At 36.0% G+C, this 5,478-nt stretch overlaps 1 protein-coding gene across 1 annotated transcript in view; it reads left to right on the top strand.

The window, feature by feature from the left end:
• PRKG1 (protein kinase, cGMP-dependent, type I) overlaps nt 1–5,478 on the top strand; it is a 1,334,865-nt gene that overhangs the window by 958,135 nt on the left and 371,252 nt on the right. The window lies entirely within an intron of this gene.

The raw sequence follows: 5,478 nt of genomic DNA, 5'->3' as shown, positions 1-5,478 counted from the left end.
CTCCCAAAGTGCTGGGATTACAGGCTTGAGCCACCGCGCCCGGCCTGACATTTGAATTTGTAATCTTCCTTTCTAATTAGCATTAAAGCTTTCTCTATTTGAGGAGAAAGATATGTAACTGAACTTTAACGCCTAAAAAGATGTTTTAACAGCTGCTCACCATCCTAAGATGAATATCAGTAATTAGAACTATTATCGTTTTCTGTCATCATTATGGCTACCGTTATTAATCCTCAGCACAGAAAGCCATGATGCTAATGCTGGCTGTACCAAACTATGAAATCCTACCATGCTCTAGAAAAGAAGCTATTTGTAAGAACAAAACAGCTACTAAGTGGAGGAGCGCATGATAGCCTTTTAGTGTGCTGGTGATTTGAAATCACCAGCTAAAAGAATTCTGGAAAGTGACCCCTTCTTTCATCTGCTTCTTAACTGATTTTAAAGGTTATCGGATATTTTCCAAAGCAGTTTGGGTTAGATATTGTATACTTTGACCTCTCAAATATGGCTCCCACACTGATTTTGCAATCAGCTAATATCGCTGTTTGACAACAATCAAAGAACCTTCATGCATAATTACTATTGGCCCACACAAAGATATAGTTAGCGGAAAAATGGCTTTAATATATAAAAAATAGAAAGTCTGTTCCTGAGACACAGCCTTCACAATTGTATAGTCTAAAATGTATACTTCACTATTAACTTATTTGATTAACTATTTTGAAACTACAGAGAGTATTGCCCTGGGTCACTCATTCTTTACTTATTTTTATTTGATATTCAAAGAGAATAGTTAAATTGTTTATTCTAAATATAGTCATAAATACACCCCAAACCAGACTAAAACAATAACAACAACCATAGTTTTAACATCAATGTATAAATTAAGAAAGCTGAAGATAGAAGACTGAAACTAATTAACTTGCCATTTTATTTATCTACATTTTTGTTAATCAAATAGGACTCACCCACCAATTGCTGAGGAGTTATCAATGAATCAAGAGGGAGCTTTACTGATAATTTAAGGCAAAACCCTCAGACTTAACACTATGTCATTTTTCTTTAAGTGGAAGAGTGTTAAAAGGAAAGGACTTTTAACAAAGGAAAGGACTTTCCTTTGACCCCAGCTACATAATCTTCTTCCCAGCATTGCCTGGCCAACATCTGAATTCTTTTCTTTCTTTCTTTCTTTTTTTTTTTTTTTTTTTTTTTTTTTTGAGACTGAATCTCATTCCGTGGCCCAGGCTGGAGTACAGTGGCACAGTGTTAGCTAACTGCAACCTCTGCCTCCCGGGTTCAAGCAATTCTCCCACCTCAGTCTCCGGAGTAGCTGGGATTACAGGCATGTGCCACCATGCCTGGCTAATTTTTGTATTTTTAGTGGAGACGGATTTTCACCATGTTGGCCAGGCTGGCCTCGAACTCCTGACTTCAAGTGATCCGCCTGCCTCAGCCTCCCAAAGTACTGGGATTATAGGCATGAGCCACTGCACCTCGCCTGAATTCTGATATAAATGCAACACACAGAAAGTTAGAGGGTCTAAAGCTGTCTTTCTCAAGTAAAATATGTTTATGAGAATTAACGTAAATTCTAGACATTCTGGAGCTTCCTCTTAGAGGAGGCTAACGTACTGATTTCTAACAAGACTTTTTGAATTTTGTTACCGTTTCTCTAACTTGACCTAGGGATATCTTATTTTCACCTATTACCTATCTTTCTTGTACAGAACACCATGAAACATACTGTGAGGATGCTGGTCTAGGTATGAATCTTTGTGTAATAAAGTTGGCTTCCACATAAAAGTGTTATTGGAAATCTCAATTACTGTAGGACAGCATCAGAGGTACCGGAAGAAAAGAAAGGGATATGGTCTTTGGTAGCAGCATCTCTAGAGACCCAAAGTTCATCCACGCTATGGTATGTCAGAATTTCCTTCCTTCTAAGGCTGAATGAAACCTTGAGGATATTATGCTAAGTGAAATAAACTGGTTACTAAAACTGTATGATTCCACTTATGTGAGGCATTTAGAATAGTTAAAATTATAGAGGCAAAAAGTAGAATGGTGTTTGAGATGGGGTGGGGGGAGGAAAATGAAGAGTTACTGTTTAATGAATAGAGAATTTCAGTTTTGCAGATGAGAAGAGTTATGGATCTGAATGATGGTGATGGTTGCATAACAATATGAACGTACTTAATACTACTGAGATGTACACTTAAAAATGGTTAAGATAGTAAATATTATGTCATGTATTCATGTATATTTTTACCACACTACAATTAATTAGAAAGAAAAGAATGCCTTCTATTCTGCTGTAGATTTTTTAAATCTTAAAGGAGCTTTTTTTTTTTTTTTTTTTTTTTTTTTTTTCTTGAGACAGCGTCTGGTTCAGGTTAGAGTTCAGTGGCATGACTTCGGCTCACTGCAGTTTCTGCCTCCTGAGTTCAAGTGATTCTCATGCCTCAACCTCCCAAGTATCTGGGATTACAGGCATGTGTCATCATGCCCAGCTAGTTTTTGTTCTTTTAGTAGAGACGGGGTTTCACTATTTTAGCCAGGCTGGTCTCGAACTCCTGATCTCAAGCAATCTGCCTGCCTCAGTCTCCCAAAGTAGTAGGATTACAGGCATGAGTCACTACACCTGGCCAAAATGAACATTCTTTTAGAAAAAGAAAGGCAAACATAGCAGTTTTCATTATGTTTTGTTTTAAAATATTCTTACTTTGGAAAATAAAATTTAATGACTCTGTTCTCTCCCTAAATTATTAATATGGTTTCAAAGGATTGTTGGATTTCTAGACTCTGTAAGAATTGACAATATACTGGAGTTGCTTCTCTCCTGTCCTCAGCAGTGACAATGGTGACTCTCAGGGAGCTAGCTACTCCTCTTATTGAGGTTGTCTTTCTCTACTCCTCTCTAACAGTGTATAAATTTGTGTGCTGCAGGAACCTTGTGGCTATGATGTAAGTTTCATATTTGCACAGTTAATTAGTCCATTATGGAACTGAATATTCAATTTTTGTGTCTCTGGCACATCTCTCTGACAAAAAACTAATTGTCCTGGATTGAACCTATTATTACACCATCTTTTGTTACTTGAAAATTAATGTACCAGGGGTCAATTCAACATCTCAAAATATGATAACCTCTAAAATAGAAAAGTCATAGGATGATAATAAATAAAATGCTAGAGGGCTGAGTGCAGTAGCTTATTCTTATAATTCCAATGCTTTGGGAGGCCATAGCCAGAGAGTCACTGGAAGCCAGGAGCACAAGACCAAGCTGGGCAACATAGACAGACCCCCATATTTATAAAAAATAAAGATCTAAAATGAAATAAAATGCTGAAAATGGGAAGGACCCTGGGGGAATTAACCAGAGCAATCCCATCACGTTATAAATGAGGAAGCCAGACAGGATGTGATAAACACATAAGGTTCCCTTGTCTTTAGCTCCTGAAACTCCTCTCAGTTAAATGTATTTCCATCATGTGGGTAATACACCATTCTTATAGGAAAGGAAAACCTCTCGGTTGTACTAGGATAGGTATAATTCAATAGAAAATATAGAGATCCAGAGGGAGTCAAGAAATAATTTTGCATATTCCTTCTGTAATATGATCAACCATAGTAAATAAATGTTTATAAGAGAAGGATGTAGTGAAAATAATAAAATTCACATTTATGAAATATAGTTATAATTTTTTCTTATTCAAGTATTTGTGGGATCATCTTATGCATATTTATAATCCAAATAGTCTATTATAGAATTCTTCAAACTGTAATTAAAAAGGAGAGTAATGTTACCACTATAAATCCTTGATATGTTTGAAAATCCTAGTGTTATTTTCAGTTTTTCTCTGTAGAAAGTTTTCTCTGCTGACTAATACAGAATTTAGCTGGAGTCCATCCTCCTCATTAGGTAGGATAATTTTTGTTAATGTAACATTATAAATCACTTATTCTTATAAATATTCTGCTTTATTCCTTACCTCAGAAATCTTCTTACTTAAAATATTCAGTATCATTTTCTCTTTCCTGAATTGGTGTTTTTTTTTTTTTTCATTTGAGGAAATTTTTATTCTTTAACTGTCAATAAAATCATTTCCATAGTTCCAAAAATGTCCAGAAAATACCATACTGTCTGGAAAAGCAAGAAAAGAACATTGAGAAATGGTTCAGTATTGATCCCCAATTGTCCTTTAATAATAATGGCTTCCATTTATTAAATTCTTTTTACATGTTAGTCATCAGGGCTTTATTTAGGTTCACTTGTTGAATCTTTGGACAACTCTATGAAGTAAGTGGTATTAAGACCATTTTACAGACAAAGAAACTTGGCCCCGAACACCCACCTAGGAAGGTGGATTGGGATCTAGATCTGCTATACTGCCAAGGCCAGGCTTTCATTTTTATGCTGCTCTGCCTTGCCCTCTGCGCGGACAGATGGAGGAGAGGCTTTACTAGGGACCCAGTGTAGGGTTTTGTTGTGCCTCTTTAAAAGGCCTAGCCCTGGTGGGGACTGTGATAGAACATTTGGCCAGGGCAGTTCTAAAGAGGGTGATGCCAGCTGCTGGTGAAATATTAAGTCTTGTGAAACCTTTCTGTAGCTTTACAATTTCTGTTTCAATGAGGAGCTTCAGTTACATCTATTGACTGCTGCCAGTGAACTGACAATAAAATCAACAATGATACTTCCTTTGTACTTGGAAAGGAGGTAAAGCAAGAGTTATCTCAGTCAGAGAAAGAAAAATGTATCTTATTCTTTTTAAAATCAGTCCCTAAAATGTTTTCTGGAACTGTTGACATTCTTTTCAGAAATTGTATCTTGGCTACATGACTACACTTTTTTGAAATCTGTAGTCTAAGTCAACAGGTATTATCCAAAGACTTTAGTGCAATATCACACATTGGATAGCAGCCCCAATATGTGATAATCATGATTTCCAAGCACAGATGCAAGATGTCATGTGTGGACTGTACTGTGTTTCCTAATTACAATCCTATCTTACATTGCTCCAGAGGTTCAGACTTTACTAAAGGGGCCTCCTGTGCTCTGACCAGTTCTTGCTGTGCAGGAATGAATGGCTTGCAGCTATTCTAATTTCCTTTTAAGCGAAAAAATCCAGATTTTTATATGAAATCCAAAGTTTTTTCAAGAGCATTTAAATCATTTATTGATTACACATGACAATGGATGATACATAAGCTTCATTCCCATCTATAATTTTATCTGGTACCATTATTCAATTTAAATATATTGCATAGGATGCACCAACAATCATTTTTATAACCAATAATTCCGTCATTGAGTAATCCCTTTTAATGGTGAACTTCAGGACACAACAGTAACTATCAGTTCAGCTACACCAAGGTTTCTGAAGACAATGACTTCTCCATCCAGACAGAAATCCAGATTTTTATGTGAAATTAGAATCTCCTAACTCTAGTTCTTAAATTTTAGCCAAGTTTTTTTTT

The sequence above is a fragment of the Mandrillus leucophaeus genome, unplaced genomic scaffold (genome assembly GCF_000951045.1).
Source record: "Mandrillus leucophaeus isolate KB7577 unplaced genomic scaffold, Mleu.le_1.0 Scaffold376, whole genome shotgun sequence".
NCBI lineage: Eukaryota > Metazoa > Chordata > Mammalia > Primates > Cercopithecidae > Mandrillus > Mandrillus leucophaeus.
The sequence above is the reverse complement of the archived record's forward strand: the minus strand, read 5'-3'. Positions and strand labels throughout refer to the sequence as shown.